Source organism: Calliphora vicina, chromosome 2, assembly GCF_958450345.1.
Source record: "Calliphora vicina chromosome 2, idCalVici1.1, whole genome shotgun sequence".
Taxonomy (NCBI): Eukaryota; Metazoa; Arthropoda; class Insecta; order Diptera; family Calliphoridae; genus Calliphora; species Calliphora vicina.
The window spans coordinates 113,792,475-113,819,570 of record NC_088781.1 but is presented as its reverse complement, the minus strand read 5'-3'; positions in this window follow the sequence as shown (position 1 = coordinate 113,819,570).

Sequence of the window (27,096 nt, the reverse complement as noted above, 5' to 3'; positions counted from 1 at the left end):
TTTATTATTCATTTTTTTCGTACCACAAACAAACTTTTTACCAATCTGTAAAAATAAAAATTAAGATCCTAAATTTTACTTTCCATAAAACTCATCCTCATTTAAATTCAACAATAAGATTAGCTAAACATACATATACTACTAAACACCATAAATATACACAATAAGAAAAAAGTATTTCCGTTCCTTTTTCTTTGATTGTCTTACAAATCAAAGAGAAACATTCGTAAAATCCAAAAATTAAAATTTTTTTATCCACATAACCTATAATATATAAATTCCATTACATTGCCTTTAGCTAATCTATTATAGGTATCATTGTAATTTTCATATAAACTAATCATTTTTGTACATGTAGTTGTTTAAGTATATTTTTTTTCTTTTTTTTTTACAAATGTATTTGTAAAAGTGAGAGCATTAAAACCATTTTTGTTTTTGTTTTTGTAAATTAAAAAGAAACAAATAATCTCTTAATAAACATAAATTTTTGGGTTCAAGGTTAGGAAACTCTGACATGCATTAATAATATTGTTTTAAACAAAAATTCTAGCAATCATAACACCAACAACAACATAACATCGATCTCTTGGAGGCCTTCACTTCATCAAACATTGTGCAATGGTGAGTGCAACAAACAAACAATTATTAATGCATACATGTATGAAGTAAAAGTCATCATTATATTAAGTTAATTACATTGCTTCAAACATACAGATGTATGTATGTATGCTACGTTGATATACATGTATGAATGTATCTAACATTTGCAAATAAATTAACATTGCAAAATAACATTTTTGTTCTTTTGTTTTGATTAATATTTTTTTTCCTTCTGTCTTTTAACTATGATGCCTTTTACTTCTTTTTCACCAAAAAACATTTTTTTAATATAAACATTAGTTAACCCATTCCCAGCCATTGTACCTGCTTGAGTACAGAAAAAAGGCAATATTCAAATACTCATAAATTTTTTAACAAGATAAATTTGACAACTTTTTTTGTGATTTTGCATTCAACACACTGTGCTTTTAAACATCACACTTAACAATTTTAAAAAAATAATTCCCTTAAGGTACATTTTGTCCTGTTTTTTTAACGCTGTATCATTTTTTGCAATATTAGCGAGGTTAGTAACAATTGAGCTCCGTAGCAGTTTTACAGTTTTACGAAAGCAAGAGTTTTTTATAAGTTTGTGAAGTAGAGTGATTATGTGTACATTTTATAAAAATGTATAAGAAAAATAATTTTTTGGGACAAAGTTGTGTGATTAGGAAAATCGGTGTACCCAATTGGGTACAATGGCTTGATATGTATTATTTTTTTTAAGATTTTTCTTACGCTAAAATAGAATTTCAGACCATCAAAACGTGAAGTTTTTAATGCAAATGATTTAAAAACTAGATTTTTTGGAAAAATATGAGAACCACAATTTTGATAGCTATTATTTTATCAGATCCGGATTGTAATATGGATGAAGATGAAGGTGTTGCTGACGACTTTGTTAGAGATCGCATGTACCATGTGAAATATAAGTATTTTGTGACAGTGATAGCGACGATGATGTTCCACTTGAGATGTTCTGACAGAAAATAATGCCCTCAAGATCAAGCAAAACAAATTCTATTTGAATAAAAGACCATGCGATGTTCAAATGTCTCAAACTATTTTTTTTGGACAATGAGTTCAATATTATTTCATACTTGATTGGGAAAAGGTTATTAGTTTAACCATTTAGCAGACTTGCATTTATGCATCGCAAAGCTAATAAACACAATTTATCCTTCAACGCAGAAGATTTGAATATATTCTTGAGTATTTTGCTTTACAGTGGATTTCGCTCTATGCCAAAAGAAGATATGTATTGGGTGCTCTGCGAGGATACTCGCACTCCAAAATTTCCGAAATTATATCACGGAACAGATTCAATGAAATAAAACGTTTTGTTAATTTGGCTGATAACACTAATTTAGATGCTACTGACAAGGTGACCCCATATACAAACACTGGCTTCTGGTGTCGCAACTACTCCTGGAAACCAATTTCCTTAAAGGATAAAAAATCCCCTACGATGGGGTGAATGTCTTAACAGAATAAGATGGTTATCTGAACAATGCGATATTGCGTTGTGTTGAAAAAGTAATGTTTTAAATTTTTTCACACATTATAAAAATAGCATATACTTTACGCCATTGTACCCATTCAGGTACAGCCCCAAAAACACGTTTCCTAAAATTTTTTTTTAATTTTTTTTAATTTTCTATGTTCTTTGACCGTATTTCAGTTTAAATAAACAAATGAATTTTAAAATTTTGCATTTTAAATGGTCTTGGTTTTTAATGGGTTAAACAATAAAATACTATTACTGAGAATCGTTATCGTGATCGTAAAAATAGATCGATATAATCGTAAACGGGATAAATGCTCTCAATTTTTGTTTTATAAATACTTTTTTTTTACTTTGTTGTAAATTTAAAAAAAAACATTAAAACTTAGAACTATTGTTCATAATATTAGTTCTAATTATAAAAAAATAAACTATGAAATATTGTTATACAATTAATAATTTTAAGTGAATATTTTTGAATTAAATATGTCTGAATAAACTATATCTCTAGTGTTTTCTTCGATGATATAGATGAAGGTGATTAAATTCGTTAGGGGCTCTAATAAACGTTTATGTCTAGGGCATAGGATTTGGGTGGGTGACGATACAGGTTCTTCGTTGACATCTTGAAGAATCATTCGTTAGGTAAATTATTCAATACGTTCTTTTGTTATTTTCATTTTTCAAAAAGACCATATACGGGCATTTTTCTTTTGATTTTGTATGGTCACACGGTCCTTTAACTAAAAGTAACATCTGTAATAACAGCTCTGTAACAAACTGACTTTGGTTCAGGAGAGGACAGAACCCCCCCTTTGCCCCGCAGTCCTGCTCTTGCCAAAGTTTCGTTGACTTCGTTTTGCTAAAAACAAGAAGTGTAATCTAATAATTCAACGTGTTCATTACAATTCCAAATATTTAACAAATTTCTATTGGACGGTAATTTTCAGGGTTATTAGCCTCTATCTTTTAGGAATTAGCGAGGCACTAGCAACTTTCCAACATACAGGAAATTCGCCGGAACGATATAAAATGCTGAAAAGGTTAGCTAATGGACGAGACAACGTCGTAGAGCATTGCTTCAGGACCAGCGCTGGTATGTCATTTGGCCCAGGAGACTTATTTACATTGTGATCCGATACAACCCTTTTTACAACACAATCTCTAAAGAATATATTTGGCATAGTCACTAATACTCTTACGGCAGCCACGGAAAGCTTTATCATACCCAAATCATTGAAAAGTAAAAGCACTGAGCCATGTGAGACAATATCTCGCACTTGCATCCGATCGGCCTATTATTTGTGTTGAATTTGGTTTGGATATGTTTACAAATAAGATATTTATGAGAGCTTAACTATTTTCAGATAGTACAGTTGTAAGTTAGTTAGGACGGATACCATCTATCGACTTAGTGATCCCGCGGATTGGTATACTTTAAGTTGGGTGTTGGGACGATATTTTTGGAAGTTACCAGTATTAACCCAATATACCCTCCCCTATGTTGGTGTAGGTTATAAAAAATGTTTTACACAATTCTCAACAAAAATCTCTATCATTAGTTTTTGATTATTTACAATCATTTACAGCTGACTCTAACAATTCATATGTATGTAATACGAATGTATAACTCTTCCTTTAACTATTATACCAATTGACACTGATTGATGAGTACCTACCAGAGAATATTCTGTGATGACTTTGATAATTGAAAAGGAAAGCTGATGTTGTGTATGTTTATGTCTGGTTCGGTATAAGTGTTGGTTGATTTGGAAGATACTAAAAGAGTTGCCAGTATATCAGCTTCAAATATAAAATAAATATTGGTTGATTTTAAATGAAATCAGCTTTTAACATGGTAATATCTAATAATAAAATTTAACTTTTTAGTATAATAACATAATTTGTGTTTAAATTATAGAAACACATTTTAAATCATTCAAATAAATTACCCTAAATTCATAATTTATTTAACCATTCAATTTATTCTTCTACAAAAAAACATAACCTTGTAAACCCTATGTTTTGTTTTTCTTTTCAAGGTCATAAAAAATGGAAAACTGAAATCAGAAAAAAAACTCCCAAATGATTTAGCATTTAATAAAGGGGTTATAATAGCCACTTTTTTCTTTGTATTTATGCAGGGCGATATGAATTCTAATATCTTTTGTACAAATCAAATTGAAAAGGAAAGCAATTTGAAAATTAATAAATGATAGTAGCACTAAATAGTCAATAAAGCATTGATGAACACAATGATTGATTTCAATTGGAATTTTATTTTATCGATAAATGTTCAATTATTGTTTTTAGCAGGAAGAAAAACAATGAACAAAATAATTAAATCTCAGTAAGAAATTTAAAAACAATATACCAAATAGCATAAAATGTGGCCTGAAATTATTGATGCAAAAATAATGTAAGAAACTTTAAGTAAACATTTACTTACCGTTGTTTAGTCGGTTGGTATACTTTAAAGATGATGTTGGTCGATTACTTTTGTGCATTGCAAACATCAGGATTAATAAATATAATCAAAATAAAAAATATGGGAGATTGAAATCTCCCATATTGGTCAAGTGAGTCCAAATTACTGATCTGTGTACTATTTTGGTTTAATATATGGATGCTATGACCTATTATAGTCCTAAGTATTTGAAGGCTAATTTAGTAGAATTTCATATAAACAAATGGGAGCTATGCCGAATTATGGACCAATATTTAAAAAATCTTGTAGTACGATTCTTGGATACAAATTACTGATCGGTGTAAAATTTTGGTTCAGTATAGATTTTTTGGATATTTGTGCAGGTTAATGTGTTTTTCTGAAGTGGTTCTTATATGGAGGCTATGACAAATTATGGGCCTATCATCATAATCGATTTTGTACATCGATTTTTTGTATATATTGGATAAATTTGTTTCGATTTGTAAAAAATTTATGAGGATTTTAGTGATTTTCGGGAGTGGACCTTATATGGGAGCTATGGTTAAATATGGACCGATATTCACAAAATCCAGGAGTATGATTACTGGATACAAATTACTGATCTGTGTGTAATTTAATTTTGATATCGATATGTTTTAAATATTTTTTAAGGTAAATATCTTTTTCGGAAATGGGCCTTATAGGGGAGCTATGACCAATTATCAGCCAATCTGTATAACACTTAGTACAGTGATTTCTGTGCATATGAGTATTATTTGTGTCGAATTTTAGCATGATAAAGGTATTTATAAGAGATTTATGAGTACTTAATTGATTTTTGGAAGTGGACCTTATATGGGAGCTATGGTCAAATATGGACCGATATTCACAAAATCCTGTAGTATGATTTCTAAATATAAATTACAGATCTGTGTGAAATTTTGTTTTGATATTGATATTTTTTAGATATTTATGTAGGTTATTGTCTTTTTCGGAAGTGGTCCTTATATAGGAGCTATAACCAATTATCGGCCGATGGGGATATATGGGGATTATTTATGTCGAATTTCAACTTGATGGCGACATTTATGCTTATTTAAGAGATTTTCGAAGTGTACTTTATATGGGGGCTATGGTCAACAGTGTTGCCAGTTTAGCCTTTTTGAGGCTAAATTTAGCCTTTTTATTTACTCTTTAGCCTCGAAATTTTGGTTTTGGCTTCGTGGCTTTTTTCTAGCCTTTTCTTAGTTTCAAAATAGCCTTTTTTGAAATTAAAAAAGGCTAAAAATTTCGAGACTAAAGAGTAAATAAAAAGGCAAAATTTATATTTGTGAACCATTTTCATATTAATTCATTACTGATTTTCATTTAGCTTTTCAACATACTCAAGAATTGTGCAGTATTAAAAGAACAAATAACAATTGCCAATATCAAGTGGTTCAAAATGAAATAGAGTATTTTATATCTGAAAGCTTAAATGTCTAGCAAATTCTCTTTCAAGACAAAATTGTTATTACACATTATATTCATCATTATATAATGGACAAGAGCCCCACAAACTCTTGAAGGCTTGTGATACTCGATGGCGATCAATAGCCGTTAAACGTCTTGTGGATCTATGCTTCGAGTTAAAACCCATTTTGTTTTAATTTCGTCAAACCAGCAATTCTAAAAAGCCAAACTTTTAAGTAATTAATACACTGATTATAATTTGGCGTACCATCTTTTTTTAAAACCAGTATTGCACAAAGTACAACAAATAAATAAATCATTTGCTGTTTTCTGATTTAAAATTCAAGGAATTTGATCCATTATCGTCGCCAATTGAAAATTGTTTAATGTTTTTGACACATTTTTCATACTAGTTTGATGAATGAGAGATAAAATAAAGAACGTTTTAATTAGTGAAGATTATGACAAAAATAATACGACAAATTAAACTAATTGAGCAATTGCGACAAAGATTACCATATGAAAACTCTACGCAAAATCAATTTTTTTCCCGTTGATAATAAAGTAGTAAAACCAAAAAAAATATATTATGTCATATTGATAGTGAAAAATTAAAGTGCTAATAAAATTACGAAGCTTAAGGCTCAGGGGCAGAATATATTAAACTACAAATGGACAAATATAGAACCAACAATGTCCATTTTCTGACACGGTTAATCTAGTATTTAACTTTTTAGTACTTCCTTTAAGTAAAGCAGATGAATTTTATGAACATATTTTCTAATTTTTTATTTAAAAATAAATATAAACCAAAATTCTTAATTTATAATATTTTAGCTTTTTTTTGGCTTTTTTTCTAAAGCGGTTTAGCTTTTTCTGGCCTTTTTTTGAAGCCAATATAGCTTCTTTTTTCGCCAGCTCCTGGCAACACTGATGGTCAAGTATAGGCCGATCCACGAAAAATTTTGTAATATAATTTTTTTTACCATGAAACTTATTTTTGCTGAATTTTCTATGGATATTCCTATTCTGTATGCATTTATAGACCATAGAACAATATTTCGGGAAGAAATTTGTATGGGGACTAGGAGAAACCATGGACCGATTCTTATAATTTTCACCAGAGTTACTCCTTTTATCATAAAAGGAACGAGTGCAAAATTTTGTGATATTAGCTGCAATATATTTACAAAAATTACCAAAAATATGTGAAAATTATCATTTTTTTTTGAGGTTGTCCCACATTTTAATTCATAACTTTGGTTTCACTGTACCGATTTCGCTGATTTTCAATACCAAACTGCTTAAGACAATAATAAACATTTTTCTTGAAACCATACTAAGTTTGTTGGCGTATTTTCGACATGAGCGTGTTTTACACGGACAGACAGACGGACATGGCTCAATCGAATTAGAATTTCATAAGGATCAATAATATATATACTTCGTTGGGTCTCAGATGAATATTTCTCAATGTTACACACGGAATGACAAACTTATATATACCCTCATTCACCACATATGATGGTGGAGGGTATAAAAATGGTCCATTTTGAAAAAAGGTCAAACATTTTTTGGACTTTGCAAAAAAAGTCAAAAATTTTATGTTTTGTGTTACAAAACATATATTTTGATAGATATCGAACTCGCATCCCACTAAGCGACCAAAAATGTCTTTAAAGAAAATATCTAAGCTTTATTTTAATTAAATTTTTTTTTATTTTTAAATATGTTTTTCGAAAGATTGAAGAAATAGCTATCTATACTATTTGGGACACATTTTGCTAAGAACAATAGGTAATAATTTTCATGGATGAGAAAAAACACTCTTATTTATAAATAATTTATGTTTTTCAAATTCAGCTCTATTCAAGAAAATTACATTAATTTCAAAATAAATATTTAGCAAATAATAATATAATAATAATAATAATCAATATGAAATTTAAGTAATTTAAGTAATAATATTACATTTAAGTTAATTTAAATAAAATTGCATATAATTACCTTTCAAATGCTTTTTAAATCACGAAAATCCGATAGCGTCTTAAAAAGTTATCACTGTTTAAAGTTACACACTTAATGAAAATAACAAACCTTTGACTACTATGCGATTCTCAATCTAGCGATGTAAGCAAACGAGCACCAACTAACAGATTGCTATATTGTTGTTGTTTGCTATGTTTGTGCGCATGGACTTTTGTAGTGGTTAAAATTGATCAACCGTGGGGGAAATAAAAAATAAGTGGAAATAAATCTGTAACTTCTAAACCGATAGTCCGATTTTAATAAACTTTCTCACAACTATAGAGGAGGTATAGGTGAGCTTAAGTTTTGAATTTGGACTTTAAACACTAAGGTGGGGCGGAGGTTCAAGGCCATAAAGTGGAGTACATCGGGTATATACAAAATTAAAAATGATGCCAAATTTTTGTTAGCGAGCCGATTTGAAAGATTTTTATATGTGTAGAATTTACAAGAAGATGGCTACATAAAATATTACTTTATTTTATCTCTTAAAGTTAACGAGATATTCATATTTGAAAATTAAAATTTCAAGTTTTACCTATCTTAGTTTGGATTTTTAGTAATAGCGGATCCAAACATCTCCGGATATATAAATATATATATTTTTAATTACCAGCAAATTTGCTAGTATGAGAAAAAATAATTATTTCAAAATCGATGCTACAACAAAAATTACGAAATTTTGGTAAAAAATTATTTTTTTTTTATGCCAAAAAAAAAATATATTTCTAAAACGACTACGCAGATTAAAAAAAAGTTTCAGGTTCTCTTAAAGGTAATTTACATTTTATTCAATAAGCTAAACCGATTTTGATTTATGCGAATATATGTTTTTTCGAAATAACGGCACATCTCATAAACAAGAGCTAACCTAAATAACGGTTAACACCATTGGATTCAGCATACTCGAATTAGGTTAAACCGGCGAGTGTCCCGCTTGACAGTTTTTCAAATAGCACAGTGTTATTAATGTTAATAGTTAATCAAATTTATGCCTCTAAAAATGTCGATAATTTATCTTGATTCGCCTTTAAACAGCCAATAAAATATAAATTAATTTAAGTTAACACATTTCTATAGCAATAAATTAAAAAATATATATTTTTAAACAGTTTTACCTTTCTGACACATAAATTTTATAAACATATTTATTACAAACACACTCTCAGTTCACAAATTATATTGTAGAAATTAATTTTCAAACTGTCCTTAATCTTGTTCAGCAAAGATTTGAGAATTAATTCATTTGGAAAATACTAAAAACAAATATAATTAACAATTAATCTTAACCTTTCAGCATTTATTTTGACAAATATTTTGCTAAAGCATGCCATACATGTATAAAACTGACAGACTTGTCGTAAATTTATTTTACCTTTTTCTATCATACTTTTGTTTTGTAGGATGGGGATTTTGTTTGCTGCCCCTCAAAAAGGAGTGTTTATTGTTTGACAGTTTTGTATTGTTTTATTGTGTGTTGTGTGACAAAAATGGGTGTAAAACATTGACTATTGAAATTATTTTGGGATGATTATACAGTGTGTGTTAAAAAATATGTGAAAAATCTTGTAACGAAACTGTATTAACAGGTTGTTAATGCAGCTTGTGTATTCCGGGAGAAAACCTATAGATATGTATTCAAAACTAAAAGCTGTATCTTGATTATAAAGTTGAAAGAAACACACAGACAAACAACCAAGTTTTCAAAAGAGTCTTTGGTCAAATATTAAGAATATTTAAGTTAAGTAAACAAAATTTTAAATATTATTACAAATATTCTAATCCACTTATAGAATACTTTCCAAGTGTAGTGTAAACAATAAATTTATTTGCAAAATTTTAACCATATATCTACTAAACACTTACACATAAGCAAAGCTCATTAGGGTGGTCCAAGGTTTAAATTTGTTTTTCGTCATCTAAAAATCGAGTTCCTTTTCTTGATTATACGCTTATTGGCCAAGTTATTAGCGAATTTAGATATTTTGAGTTTTCATATAAAAAATCGATTTTTGGTCAGAAATATGAGTGATCACAGATCGAACACTTTTTCTTGATTAAACGCTTATTGGTCAAGTTATTAGCGAATTTAGATATTTTGAGTTTTTATATAAAAAATCCATTTTTTATCAGAAATATGAGCGATCACAGATGGAGCCCCTTTTCTTGATTAAACGCTTATTGACCAAGTTATTAGCGAATTTAGATATTTTGAGTTTTTATATAAAAAAATAAATTTTTGTTCAGAAAGATGAGTGATCACAGATTAAGTCCCTTTTCTTGATTAAACGCTTATTGGCCAAGTTATTATCGAAATTAAATATTTTGAGTTTTGATATAAAAATCGATTTTTTTGTCGGAAATATGAGTGATCACAGATCGAGCAGAAAATCTGGCGCGTAAACAAGTAATGCTGATGGTGCAAGCGTTTAAAATCAAATGGCCTGTCGGTCGGAGCCATTGGGATCCATGGTATCAAAACGGCTTCTCCTTTGTACTTTCCATTAAGTAATGTTGCTTCGAGTTTATTCATCAGGTTTTTCAACTTTTCAAGGAAATCCATCTCCAGGTTTCCCCCATTCATTTTCCTATACCGCATTAAGTCCATCCAAGAAACGATGCGTTTGCAAAGTTCACCGAATCAAAATTGTAACCATTATGGTTACCGATCAAATTTTCAGTTGGAGATTGTGGGGCGGTAATCCGGATAATTCCAGCGAGTTTAAAAACTCGATTGGATAGTTGAAGACATCAACTTGGAATCCATTTGTACGTCATCAATTCGACAGAAATTTCAATTTAAATCTTAAAATTCAATTCGTCGACATCAATGTTTGTCGCAGCTCAACCCATCGTGATTATTGCAATTTTGATTCGGTGAACTTTGCAAACACATCGTTTCTTGGATGGACTTAATGCGGTATAGGAAAATGAATGGGGGAAACCTGGAGATGGATTTCCTTGTTTCCGCCGTTAAAATTTCTTTGACGGATGATTCCAGGTAAAATATCTTGGAATTTCGGAATACAGCAGCGTTCGGGCAAATTTTTCATTCCGGCTCATTTAAAAAAATCGGGTCAATGTTGTAGATGGCGGTCGATCAACTCATTGTAATACATTCTCCTCAGTAAAGTATGTACACTCTTTCATGCACAACAATCGGAGCACCAAATATGTATATTGACATTGGGTATACCCTCGAGATAAAATTAACCAAATCGGCTAAATGATTTAGAAAACTGGTTATCCGGTTTTGCTAAAATTTTTAGCATTTGGTTTTAGAGCACAGAGAACAATTTCAGACCTAGAGAACATCGAACATTGAAATATTCTCAAATAATGTCCACCTTATTAATCACCCATCCTTACTCTACTATTTAACAATGAACCTTAATTTTACTTTGGCCAACACTCTTAAACATATTATAGGGTCTTTGCTGTTTCTATTTTTTCAAATTTATGTAACATATTTGGTGTTTATTGTTTTGGAAAATTTATTTGACAAGTTTCTCATATGGGCTCCAACCTTTTTTTCCATTGTAAAAGTATTTAATTGAACGTAATACCGAGTAAGAGACAGGGAGTTTTTGTAATTTGTGATCCTATGCTGTTGTATGTGGTGGCATTGGTTGTAGGCTCATGTCTGTTTTTATGAAATTAAACATATGTTTTATACTCCTATATAAATAAGTACGTATTTGTATGGTTTGGTGTTAATTGTTAGTTATTTTTATGTAATAAATTTATTAACGAGAGTCTACTTCATCATGTTGGTTGTATATTTTATATGTATTTTGTTGGTTTATTATTTAATTTTTTTTCTTCTTAGTTACTGTTGTGCAAAGGTTTTTGATGTTGCTATGTTTCTATCTCATTTTTCCTTATTTTTTTTTTGCTGTAAGTAAAATATGTTTTGTGTAACAGGTTTATTATATTGCAATATAAATCACCAACAAAATTTATATTTTAACAACATTATTTCGTTATATAAAATGTGTATGTTTTTTGGTTTAATTTCTTCTTTATTGCGATGAAATTTTTTGACTTAAACCACAAATTATGGATACACAGCTCATGTAAATGTGTCTGGGTCAGGGTGAATGATTCACAAACAAAAAAGAGAAAATAATATTTATACAGTGATAAAATCAAGCATATAACAATACGTTTTTGTTTTAATCTGTATTCTGAATGCAGTTTTGTTGTTTTAATTTAGTTTACAATCAGTTTGATACAAAATTAAAAATTTGAATGCAGATTAACTACAATACATAAGTTCAGGATAAATTATAGGGAAATATTTGACATAATTAATGTGACCACTATTTTTAGCAAACTTTTATATTGATTAAATATTTGAAGAAAAAACTTAACCATTATTTTCAGCACAATTTATTTGATATTAAAAGACTTTTAAAAGAGAAAACAGCTTCAAGCAATATAATAATGATCTTATCATGTGATATTTTCTAAAGTAAATTTTGTTCTTGAAAGAAATATTGGTTTAACCTATTTGGACCCAAAATCCATCGACTTCTGTTATGGCAAACAACACAACGCATCTGCTCAGGCACGTGATCGATTCCGTCTAGTCATAAACCTTCAATGCTTGATGAGGATGGAAGTGCAAAGTTTTCTGGGGCAATTGGCTTAGAGAGAATCTAGCTATATTACTTCGGAATACTAATTGATCCATGGCATTTTATCTAGAAAAAGTAGGCATTTCATTGTACGATTTTCACGTATACTGCACGTGGCACCATACAATAAATCGCGTAAGTCCCGAAGAAGGTCACAATTAGTTAAAAGGTTATTAAAAAAATAGTTTGTGGCTGACAGGATTTATGTCCAACTTGATCAGCAGCATTTTTACAACTTTGGTATCCAATAGTTCATTAGAATTACCACTCGATTTGACACAATATATATCATAAGCATAGCAATATCTACATGAACTTGCAGCAACCCAAAGCGTATAGGTTTTCCTCAAATAAATTGGTTTGCCGAATGATGACTAAAATACTTCACCATGGATTCATCAATAGAAATGTCTTCATGAAAAACTTTTTTATAAGAAGATCTGAAAGCTTTCTTACTTTATACGTTTTGTCGATGGTGCTCTCAGCATCACTATTGTCAAAAAAATAAAATATAATTTTATTAATTGTTGCCAATTTTTGGACATTGCTTTTGACACTACTTCAACTCAAATATCTTCATCTAGAGACCGATACATTCTTTCTCTTGGTAATTTGTGGTGACCTGAAATAATTAATATTCCATAAAAAACCCTTAGCTCTGCTACATTAAGAGTGAATTTGTGTCGATTATTTTGACTCGCATATAACTGGCTGACAATCATAGTTAATACTTTTTGGTCTAAAAATTTCTCAAATAGTTTATTAGGGGCTAAGTCTTTTAAATCTTCTTTCATAACAGCTCTGAATATTATCCAAAATATTGCAAAAAAATTAGTTTTTCCAGAAATCTGTAAAATGCTTGTAATGTAAATACATCTCCAAGATTATTATTTTGGATGTCGTCCAAAATTCGCAATTTACTTTTTTTGTAGCACTCTAATGTACATATACTAGATAATAATTAAGTCATTTTGTTCGACTTCTTCTAAGTAAAATTTATGGATAAACATTTCATTTCTGATGTGCATTCCCAGACAAAACTAAATTCTGCTTAACATTCATTTTACTCAATGTTAAAATAGCATGTGTTTTATTTGACCTTTTTAAAAAATCCTCAAAAATATCCAAGTTATTTTTAATGTTAAAATATTTTAGTTTAACTGACAACACACAACCACAATTTAGACCCCATAAAAACAATATTTAAGCAGACCTATACGAACAAATATTTTAGTGACGCAAATAAAATTTATGATAAATTAAAACTAACCAAACCATCACAGAGTTGTTATAAATATTTTTCTTTTTAATATTTACAAATCTCTTTTTGTTAAATAAACATCTAGGCATCCTTTTCAAATGAAAAATACAGTTGTAAAAAATTAAATGATAGAATAAATGAAAAACACAAATATGTTGAAAATTTAATCTAAAAAAAATTGTATGGCACTTATTACCCACTACCAAAAATATGGGGGTTTATTGAGTTTGCCATTTCGCATATAATATATCGAGTGGTCGTTGCCTAAAAAGGTATATATATTCTGTATCCTTATAAAATGCTTAGACGATCTAGCTATGTCATTTTTGAATTAATTCGCAAATTATTCATGCACTGAGTTATCAAATTTTGAATTATTTTCACCCAAAAAAATAAATTAAATAAAATTTGAGTCAATTCATATGAATTTGGTAAAAATTAGTTGCAATTAATTTCAAACTCAAATGAATTTGTCAAATGAATTGCAATTCGTTTCCAATTCAAATGAATTGCAATTCTTTTCCAATTCAAATGAATTTGTCAAAGGGAATTGCAGTTCATTTCCAATTCATTTGAATAGAATTGGTTTTGAATTAATTCAAATGAATTAGAAAAAAGAATTATCAATTAATTTCCAACTCATTTAAATTGAATTGATTGAAATTTGAATTATTTTATAAGTAAATCTACAGTAATCAAGGTCGTTTTGTTATTCAACTAATTTTGTATGTAAATGGCACCAAGCATTACTCTCGTTTTGTATATCACCTAGTATAGTCCAAAGACAAATAATTTTTAGATTTGAAATTCTCATGATATTCTGGAATTTTGAGGTAGCGGCAGAATAGGAATTGGGTGCCCCTATAGACTAGACGGTAATATGCTGGACTATGAATACAAAGTTTATGGGTTCGATGCCTGCAGAGACTCTGGGTGTTTCTGCAGACAAGCAAAACGCTCGCAGTTTGTGTTTGTTTGTTTTTTTTTTTAAAAAAAAGGTATCGGTTATAATCCTATCAAATGGGAAAATTTAGTTTATTTGCTAAAAGAAACCTACATTTTTGTTTTTCCTCCCCCCTCGATCTGCTCTTGAATTTGATTGATTGCAACTCATTTTTGATTTCATTCATTTGAATTGCAATTCATTTCAATAAAATTAATATCAAATCAAACGACTTGAAAATGAATTGCAATTCAATTTAACAAATTCATTAGAATTGAAAATGAATTGCAATTCATTTTACAGATACATTTGAATTGAGAACGAATTGTAACTCCTTTTTACAAATTCATTTCTGCCTAATTCGTTTGAATTGATTAAAATTTCATTAAATTTTTTTTTTGTGAAAAGAATTAATTCAAAATTTAGTTAACTCGTAAGGAATTAAAATCAGCTCTGCATGCTATGCCCTTAAAAAAAAGAAACGAATGTATTTAAGGCAAATTTTTGAATTCGTCTTAAGACCAGGTGATATACAATGTTTCTTCATTATATCTCGTCGCTAGAAGTCTGTACCAACCCTAACAACTGCGAAGTCACACGGTGGCGCCATTTGAGTTTTTTCGTTGCAAAAATCATAACTTTTGAACAAAATGAGATAATCAAAAAATTTAAAAGGCATATGATAGATAATTGATCATTCTATGAAATGAGTGTTTGAAAATGGTTCTACGCTTTCAGGTGCCTACTTATGGGTTAGCAAAGTAAAAATTTGTGGAAAAATCAATTTTATGTAGTATGAAGTAAAATAAAATATTTTTTAAAGTTTTTTTAATTTTTTATGTTTCATTTTAAAGGCTTTTATGATTTAAAATTATTCCAGAAAAGATTAAAAAAAATATTTTTTGAAAAAAAAAATTTTGGTTGGTTTTTCACGGTCATATGTTGTTTTTGAAACCATGTCTTTTTTCAAAATTCTACCTCTAGTAAAATATGGTTCAAGAACTGGCAGCTGGAAATTTGCATTAGGTAAAGGAATAATCAAAGAACTTATTTTGGAAATATGGCAAATATAGAAATTGATAGTTTTTTTTATTTTCCATCAAAGTTGAGAAATATTGAAAAAATGTATAGTTGGTAAATATCGTTTGGAACCATGTCTTTTCTCAAAATTTTACCTCTAGCAAAAAATGGGGCAAAGACGGGTAGCTGGGAATTTTTGCATTAGGTAAAGGAGTAATCAAAGAACTTATTTTGAAAATATGGCAAATATATAGAAATTGATAGTTTTTTTATTTTCCTTCAAATTTGAGAAATATTGAAAAAATAGATAGTTGGTAAATATCGATTTACCTGGACAAATACAAAGCAAATAGTAGAATTTTTGTTTATTTTTTTCTTAATAAATATATCTATCAAAAAAATTAAAAATAGTGACGATCAGTTACATAGTTTTCGATATATTGTATCTGAAAATTATCTGTTTTTGATTTTTGCAACCTCACTTGTTCTACGGTCGCCACTGTGCGTCGTCTATTGAAGCGCCGAACAGAGGGATGGCTTCACAAATGTTTGTGCCAAAATTATAAGGAGTGTTCGTAGAGCATATCGGCACCGAAAATTATATGTACTAAATTAAGAAAAACCTGACATTTTCTCAAAATCGGCCGCGTCGAAGGCCCACACAATTCAAATCAATTTTTTCGCATAAAATTTATTGAAATTGAGTGGTCGGAAAAAAGGGTTTTTACACCAGACAGTGTCTTTTCCGCTTTTATCACAAGCGTATAATCATCAGTCGGCATCTGGTCGGCATCTAGGGCTGTTTTGAATAGTCGGATAAGACTGATGTATAACATTCCTTGAAGACTCGAAACAACTTCGCGTTTGACCTCAGTATTGATTTAGAAACGGTGTTCTATAGCTTCATTTTCAGTGAAATAAATTTGAAGTAACTTGGCATCATCATTGGGAAGCGGAAGCAACGATCCAATTCTGTGGTACATTTGGCCTTGAACTTTAAAGCTCACATTGTCTACGATATTAGTTGCCCCGAAGTACGTCATTTGAAAGCATGAGTGTAAGGAAGTGCTTGGAAATCGGAGTGGCGCCGGAAATGTAACTAAGAAGCGGCTCAATAATTAGTGGCAGAACAACTTTACCGTTCGAACAGCACATTTCCGGGGATTCCTTAGGAAACTGCAAAACGATGAAATGTAAGCAAAGTTTGTTCTTTGTGCCAATCAGTATTTTCTTGTTATTTCTGTAGCCATCATCTTTATTGTAATAAAATGCCTACAACTTTATATCGATTCTTTCTCTTTCGTGAGCGATTAGCTTCTAGTCTTTGGGGTTAATTTTAATTTTTGTGCTATTATTATATTATTATATTATATATATCATGTTATACTTTTCTTGAGTTTCATCAAAATAGGACCAAAAATATATAACATTTCGCTATTTTTCCATGAGAAATTCCAAATATTGAAAAATTTGACATTTGACCTTCTCGATTTAAGGGTTGACGTTTTCCGATTAAGTAAAACTTTCAGACTATATTTAAAATTACATGAACTATAATATTCTGAATAGCTTTTACTTAAAAATTATAACAGTAAGGAAATTCGGCTCATTCGCCAAAATATGGCCAAAAAATTAGTTTTTCTCGAAAATCGCAAAATTTAAATCGAAGGTACGGAAAAACTATAGGAGGTATTGACATAATTTTTCAACATTTTTATTCCCTATTATGTTGACAATAAATCCCCAACTGATGATAAAAAAATTCTGAAATTTGTTTAACAAAATTTATAAAAATTTGAAATTGGAGTTTTGAAACTGCCGTTAAAAAAAATATTTTTTTTGGTCATACCTGCGAATAGGTTAACGGTATCCTACGAAGACAAAAACTCATATACAAGTAAATATGTATATATTTTAAGTAAAAATTAGCTTTTATTTTAATATTTCTCAAAATATGTTAATTTTGTTCCAACATTTCTTATTCTAGTGGCCTGAGACACGTTAATGGCTTGGCGATTATTCAATAACTAACATTTTTTAACCAATTTTTGTGTTTTATATCTTATTAGAACGACAATTACTTACACTGATTCTTTTTAATTTAATTGCAAAAGTAATTATTTAATGGCAAAATTTTTGCAAAAACTGAAAAAATTGCATTTTTTCCCCTTGTAAATGCACCACAAAACTAAATCGCAAAATTTCATATTTAACTATAGTTTTATATATATAAAAAAATTAGAGGGTATGCGTTCCGAAATTCCAACACTCTAGTATACATATATTTCACTGAATATGGCTAAAGTATTAAATTTTATTTTCCACTAATTCTTTATGTTTTATGGTAGTTCACTTTTCCTACGTACATATGTATTTCTATGAACAAAAGTCAATTTAATTACGTATCTACTTATGGCCTTCTTTCGTTAACATAATAACACAGTTAGGTTGACAAGGATTTTAACTTTTAAAAATTTAAAAACCTTAAATTATATGCAAAGAAAATTAAACAGAAACTTTTAAAATTAATTAAAGAGCTTTAAAAACTATTTTTTTTATTCAGCCAAAATTATAAATAAAATATTCATATTTATTTCTCAAGTTAAAAGAAGATAATATCCATATATGGTTTTAAAATACAAAATATTAAATATTTATAAACAAATTTTGTTTGTTTAAATACCATCTTTAAGTGTGTGTCAATTTCACACCACACGATTTATATTTATGTTTTGTGGGGTAATAGATCGAAATGTATGTATGTTTGTCACACCCTTCACAGAGAATACAGATTCGTGATGGCAACCGAATTTGTTGCCAATCGAATGATTCGGTTGTACACATAGAATTTTTCGATTCTATCAACAGAAAGACAGTTGACAAAGATGAATTTCGATTATAGCAACCAAACTTTTGTTACCCCTTTTAAAATTCTATAGCCACAACTGTAAAATTCGGTCACTAAGGTAGAATCATTCGATTGGCAACAAATTCGGTTGCTATCACGAATCTGTTTTCTCTGTGTTAAAATATATTAGAACTTATCGTTTAAAACTTTGTGTTATAATTAAAAGTTAAAGCAAGTATTATTTCGTAATCATGTTAACACCATTTGAAACAACTACAAAATGTGAGAGGATAGAGCCCTGGCAAATTAGTGGTGCTGTGGGTGTTTAAATTGTTCTCATAAATAGAAGCTGTTGAGTTTTCAGAATAATTTTTTTTGCTGCCGCCAAACCTAAAACTGATTTTAAGCATATTCGATATGCTAATTCAAAATTTCTTCTGGCTACATGTGTATTTTTGGTGGTGGTTCCATAAAAGTAGCAATAGCAATAAATCTTCAATGAAAGGTTTAGACTTATTATTTAATTTGGACTATATGATAAATATCATTCATTGACTGAGATATAGGTTTCTTTGTGATGTGTTGTGGAATTCATGATATGGAAAAATATATTTTACAAAAAAGTGCAAAACTTTAATATAAAGTTTCATGCCTTCTTTAATATATTCCTATACATTTCCTCATATACCTTCAATTTAAATAAACCTACACATTTTTCTCTTTATTTGCCAAAAGTTTGACCTTTATGAAAAATTCTTCCTGTTTTTAATGAATCCAACTGTAACAAAAAATAAAAAAAGTACCTTGTATTCTTTGTTAACTATTTTCCAATAATAAAACTTTCATATTTGGAATCAGCAGTTACAGTTTCCTTTACAATCCTTTTTTTATACATTTTGTTTTATATTTCAATCTACATATAACAATGTTTCCTCTTTAAACAATTTTCTCCATAGAGGTTTTAGTTGCTTTATTTTTATGGCCTGTACCATAGGTGATGAAGGGAGTATATTAAATTGAAGAAAGAATATGTAACATGGGGTTTTTGTCAATAGCAAATGAACTGACATTTTGTTAAACGAACATTTTTAAGGAATTTCCGTACAATATTCTATATAATAATTTCTGTGTTTACTTGAGAAAACTAGGTAGTAAATATTTCTTTATTGAGCTCATTATTGAAAATTCAATTATATCGGTGGTCGGCATAAACATAACACACCACTGCAGTAAAAGCCAACCACTGTTCTATAATTGAATAATTTTTGACACATTTTCAAAACTTAAGTTGAGTTGAACAATAATTCGGAGTACTGTGTTAGTAAATGTCCACCCAGCCGTTTGTAGCAAACTCTGACTTATTTTCAATAATGTCTCCTCTGCTTTTTTGTTGATAACCTCTGATACCACATACAAATGCACACAACGATTCAAACAAAACTCTTGTTGCAATTCCGTTTGGTATACATACCATCAAACGCATAAAAAACTCTTTATAGACATACACATTAGGGTGGTCCTTATATTGATAACTTGAGCAAAATCGGTCAACTCGGCGCAACTTAGAGTATAAATAATAACCTCTTTTAGATAACAGACATAGGTTTTTTGTCTCTCAGTACCACTTCTACGTATATTTTATTCTTTGGTTTTGATTTTGCACATTTTATTTGAAATTCCGTGTTTTAGGAATAAGCTGTAATATTTTCATAAATATTAAAAAAAAAAATGTGGAAAAAAATCCAATTAAAAATATTTTTGGAATTTCATACGACAGAAATGAAACCCGGAAACTGAAGGATTTAAATGTGGAGCATCTGCATGTAGAGATGCCAATGGAAATCAAGTAATGGATGCAAAAGTCACACTGAGGTAAATGAAAATTCCGCACCTGAAACGCTAATAAACGACGATGGCTGCCGACTATATTGTGGTACAAACAGCTATAGCCTGGTTAAAGAATAATAAATCCGCTGGCGCCGATGGATTGTCCTTTTTAAAACCGGCGGAAAAGAATTGGTAAGGAGCATGCACCAACTCTTAAGAAAAATAGTATCAAGAATTCATGCAGGATGAGTGGAACTTCCCTCTACTCTGCCCTATGCACAAGATAGTAGAATCTGCCCTTTGCATCAACTATCGAGATATAAGTCTCACACAGAATACAAAGTGCCGTCAAGATAGGAGCAAACTTATCCGACCCCTTTAAAATGGAAAGTGGTTTTATTGTGACCTCTTCAATTTGCCAAGTTCTTGATAGAAGATAAAATTAATGTTATGTGAAATGGATTCTTAGATAGAATGAACCATGATTAGTACAAGATATATGCCGAGATAGATGTAGTCAAGCGCAGTAAATTCCAACGAATTCGCTGGCTCGGACACGTTTGACTAATGTATAATGACGATCCTGCTCTTAAAGCATAAAAGGGAGAACCCTCTGATGGACAACGCAGAAAAGGCGGTCCAATATACATTGGAGTGACCAAAACCAACAAGTTCCTTAACACACTTGGTGTCACCAATTGGCACCAAACCGACCCTCGGCTGTAATAACCATATAAAGTAAGTAAGAAATTTCATTTAGCCCTATATTTTTTTTAAATATAGAATTTTAATATAAAACCTGTTAAAAATTTAAAACAAAAAAAATCAATAAATTTCAGGGACATTTTTTTCCCAAATTTCCAAAATTCTTAGTTACATGTAAAAAATCACTTTGTCGTACCTTTATGCACTTATCAGCCAATCAACTGATTTTAAGTTTCTCAGCGGATTTAGGAAGAATGGCCGAAATCTGTGTGCATTTCTCCAACAAAATTTTTTTTTGGAAATTTAAAAATTTGGAGTTGTTGTTACATAAAACTTTATAAAGGAGTAAAAGCTTATTAATGAGTAAAATTCAACTTTTTTTAAAAAAAAATCCGTTAAAAAATTACTGAGTTATTCAACTTCTTAGTTAAAGAAATTTTGTTTGGCCATTTCACTCAAAAATGTTTGTTTGACCCTTCTCTTTTTAATTCAGCATCATCATTATCTCATTGAAATCATCAGAAATATTCTAGAATCATTTTTATTATATTTTTGACTAATTACACGGTGCTACTTGGAAAATGACCTAGCGTAGGTTATAGGGCTTACTGAGTACATTAGAAATTGTGTCAAGAAATTTCCAAAACACCCTCAAATTCAGAAGTTATTCTGAAAAAACCGTTTTCAGTTCTGTCCGTGAACTTATCGATCTGTAACTCAATCAGTTCTTATCCGACTTTAAGTTTTTTAACGGGTTTTCAAAGAAAACTGATCGCGCTTTCAAATGACGTGCATTTTTTGATACATTTTTGGTTATAAGTATTTTTTTTTTTTTTGTTAAGAATAACTAAAAGAAAAACAAAATTTATCAACTTTTTTGATTTTAATCGCTTTTCATTGCTTATTTTGATATGGAAGCTTATAAAAATGTTTATCAATGTATTAAGGATTCTTAACAAACCATCGTTTTATTTATTCAAATCGGATGAAAATTCATTATTTTCTCCCACAGCCCATATGAATAAAAAAAAACAAAAAAATAAATTTTTAAAATTTTTAATTTACAAAGTAAATTTTGTGGAACTTTTTTCGAAAAAATTTAATAACTTTTGTAAGTATAAACCGACGTTAACAACTAATATCTCGTATTTGTCTACATAAAATTGTCTTTAAAATACGGTGCAAAAAATAGGGTTTCATAGACAAAAATTAAAAAAAACTATTGTTGAATTTGAAAAATAAGGAAAAAAATTAAAAAAGAAAGCCAAACTATTTATAAAAACTTATGAAAGCTTAATTCTTTTCCTAACTTTAATTCTTTAAAATTTTGAAATCGGTCTAAAAATGTGTCAGTTAGAGGTACTAAAGTACCACGACCTACCCTAAAATATTTTTTTTAAAATAACTCAAAATGTTGAGGGTGTTTCAAAATCTTTGAAAACGGTTTTAGTATGTCCTCACCTAGGCCTACAACCATAGTAGAAAAATAGAAGGTAGTTTCATTCTCTCTTTATTTTTTAAAATTCTACGTCTGACATGCTTAAGGATTTTGACGTTTTCGTTAAAATAGTAATACCATATTAATTAAAAATTTTCCCATATATTCTTTGAAGTTTGTGAAAAAATTAATACATAATTTTCATTAATTTGAAAAATATTAAAAAAAATATTTACTATCAAATTGGGATCAAAGGTAAGATTTTCATTTTCAAATATTTCAAAGCTAATTTGTGAACATTATTTTAAGATTTAACAAACATGAGTTGCATTTTCCCCAACTGCGAAAATACCAAATATTTTTGCAAAAATTCAAATGTAAATTTTTTTAAAGTCCCTACATTACCTAACAAACGACAACAGTGGCTGGATGTATGTAAAACTTGCGAAGAAGATTTGCCAAAAGAGCCAATGGTGTGCTCCGACCATTTCCTTAAAAGCAATATTTCAGTTAATACATTAACTTCCAACACAACATACTTAATACATTTTTATTTAAATACTAAATTATAAATTACACATTTTTTGTAAAAAATTTCTCTAAAATAAAAATCATTTTTAGGAATGTGGCAACGCTTTTTATAATGCTCACAAAATAAGAAACTTCAAAAAACCTTATTTGAAAAAAAATTTAGGAGGTTTTTCAAGTTCTGACAAAAAGTGTCATTTTGTAGCAGAGTGTTATGGACCGATGCTCATAAAATTTCGTACGAAGAATTTAATAATATAACAGACGGACATAGCTAGATCATCATAGAACATTATAGAATAAGAAGGCTTTTCCATGTATACAAATTTTAAGATTTATTTAGCATTGTTGGAAGTCCGCCCATTTCTGTCCTAAATATTCATATTGATAGCTGCTACAGCCTCTCTATATATAATTTGTTATATCTGTCGGAGGTGCCATGCCCACTATTGCTAATTTGCCCATTTTTGGCTTAAATAACTAATTCATATAAAGTTTCATATTACAATTATACAGAGAGATATGAATCTTACACAGAGAAAACAGATTCGTGATAGCAACCGAATTTGTTGCCAATCGAATGATTCTGTCTTAGTGACCGAATTTTACAGTTGTGGCTACAATATTTTGGAAGAGGCAACTAAAGTTTGGTTGCCTCAACTGAAATTCTTCATTATCAACTGACTTTCTGTTGTTAGAACTGAAAAATTCTATGTGTGCAACCGAATCATTCGATTGGCAACAAATTCGGTTGCTATCACGAATCTGTTTTCTCTGTGTATATTTAAAAAGAAGTGTACATTTTGATGTCACCACTAACTGCGAAAACGGGTCGACCGATTTCAACCAAAATTTCATGGGCATGGTCTGTAGATGGTTTATGTGAAGTTTGCACGAAATGGGCATATTGGTTCCGGAGATATGGCTGGACCGATTTTTATCAAATTTTCAGTGAATCTTCAGATTTTTGATTTTCGGTCTGTGGGCGGAGGGGCGTGGTAAAATCAAATTTTTACACTATACCGCTAATGACACTTTTGCCAAACTTTTGCAAATAAAAAAAAGTTAAAAAAAGTCCAAAAAAAAAATTGTCAAAAAAGTATTTTTATTTTTTCATTCGAGAAATAAATGCTTTTTTTCATTCCCAACGATCAAACAATGCTAATTTTAATTTCGTTGCTTAACATCATTCTAAACATTTTAATTCACAGTGGTGTACTCTGAAGCGAATGATTTGGTGCAACATGTCCGGTACATACCAAATTTGCATATCGTTCGATAAAACAAGTAGGCCGCTGTTAACATTGTACTATAAAAGTGCTTTTATATTATCAACCGATGATAAACAAAATTTCCAAAAGTACAACTAACATATTAAACAACGTCGACAAATCAGATTTCGTTCTCGCCGAACTTCTGCCAAATGCAAATGAATGTTCAATCCGTTGTCGACAAGATATTCACAAGTCCTACAACCAACTACAAAAATTCAGATTGGCTGTGGGAACTGATGCTCAATGAGCGAGTTAATTGAAACTGACTGGCGAAACAATGAAATACAAATCGATTGACACAGTAATGAATGAAGAACAAGCCTCAATTATGCTACTGAAACATTGAAGGTTGGATCACAGATAATGTTTCTCCGCAACATAAACGCGCCAAAATTATGCAACGGAACACGATTGACCATCAAAAAATGTTCACCAAATGTAATTGAGGCAACAATCATCGGTGGCACATTAAAATGCGAAGACGTAATGATTTCACGCATACCAAAGATTTCCAACGACAAAGCTTAAGGCCAATCGTTGACTATTGCTGGCTTACATTTGGAAAATTCATGTTTTGTATGTGGTTTGCTCCCGAGTAAATAAAAAAAAGAAACGTATATCCCCTATCCTTAAGATGAGTTCATAAATATAATATCCCATTTGCCTTAAATACATCCGTTTCTGTTTAAGGGCATATAATGGCACTGTACTTATTGATATCTGCTACAACTTTGTCATATGACCGCCTCAGTGTTTCGAGTGCGATGTCTGGTCGGGGGAGTCCGTGCTTTTTTTGTCCGACACTGTATATTCAAATCGAGATGCAATATAAAACAGAATTATTGTAAGGGCCAGCAACACGGACCGGGTTCAGCTAGTATTATATAAAATATTAATATTGCTGGTGCAAAATTTATGGACTCTATATCTTATAGCAACTATCTTATATATTCGCTTTTGTTTAATAAACATCATATGGGAGATGCCAAGCTATCTGTGGCTACTACTCCCAATTTTGCCTCAAATATTTAAACAAAAGGTGGAATTACTCATGTAAAATTTGAGTACTATAGATATTATAGTTTCATACAAAGTGAATTTTTACCATTCACTTTGTATGGGAGGTACCACACCCACTTGAAATTTCAAAACAAAAATTATACTTTTGTTCGTTCCATTTAATTTTCAGACCTAGGAAACATCGGAAAACGAAAGAGTCTATATTAAGGGCCAGCCTTATTAATAAATGCATACATTCATACATTTGCTTAACAATTGAATTAATTCATATGCACCATCATCGTCATCATCAACAACAGAGCAGAGAGTTCTCACCGGACACATGTAAATACTTTGTGTACAATAGTACCAGAGTATGTCTGATATTCCCAAATGATTGTAATTGTATATGTATGTACGTGAGTGAGAGAGTGAGCGAGCGAGCTAGCGAGGATATGCAAGTCCATACGTATACATGTGTGTATCCTTGTTGAAATGTGTCTGTGTGTAGGTAGGTTCATGTGTAAATACATTTGTTAAATTGCCTTGATGACATTTTGTTAAAATTTACTGTTCCACTTTTAATGTTTTATTTATACGCGTACGTTACTAGTAGTAGAGTTTTTTTTGTTTTCTCCGTTGTTTGACTGTGGATGTGCATATTTGTTTAAGGCTGTGTACTGGGGTTTTATTTTTTTTTTAAGTTTTGCCTACGTTTCGGTTTTTTATACCCTACAACGAATTGTGGCATAGAATATTCAATATTGTGTCTTATTTTCATTTTTACGCGAGTAAGTAAATATATGACTTGAATCAAAAAACACATAGCTTAACTAATATTCAATAGTATCAAACAATTTTTGAATGCATACAATATGTTAGATTATGTTAGGTGAATGTGGAAGTCAATATTGGGTTTAGCATACTAAGAGTCAGTATGTTTGTAAGAGAAACATTAGAAACGATTACCAAATATTCTCAACCTAGAACTAGGCTAGATTACGTGGGTTACTCGCGGTTACCGAGTACCTTTAAAGAGACTTGCACTCATTGTAATACCCATGTCAAATATACTGTTAAATATCTCACCCTAAAAACGTCGAATTTGGAAATCTTGTGCAATTTGTGGAAAATATTACGTGCTTATGGCAATTTAGACTAGATTCTTCGGTTACACATTTTTTAGGCAGATCAGATCGTAAAAGATGCCTCACTATACTATGATATCTTAGTATGTACTTTTGTAAAATCGACCAGCCGCACATATACTGACATACTGTAGTCATTACGTGGATTATGTTCAGTGTCCAGTAAGTAATGCTTATAAAAAGTCTGATAGAGTTTCGGCCAAGAGCAAAGAGAGTCTTGTTTCTTTTCCTTGTCAAAAAGGGCCAGACTATTTTGTACCTGCGATATAATTTTCTTTAAATACCCATTAATATTTCACATTTGACTTTCCTTAAAGTACTATCCGATCGTTGTGCATTCGTCAACCATTTCATAACCTCGAATACCTTTATGTGCCGTTACCGATATTTACTCGATATCTAAGCTGGGCCAGAGAATCTTTGTATTTTTTGTTTGGACCAGCAGTCAGGGGA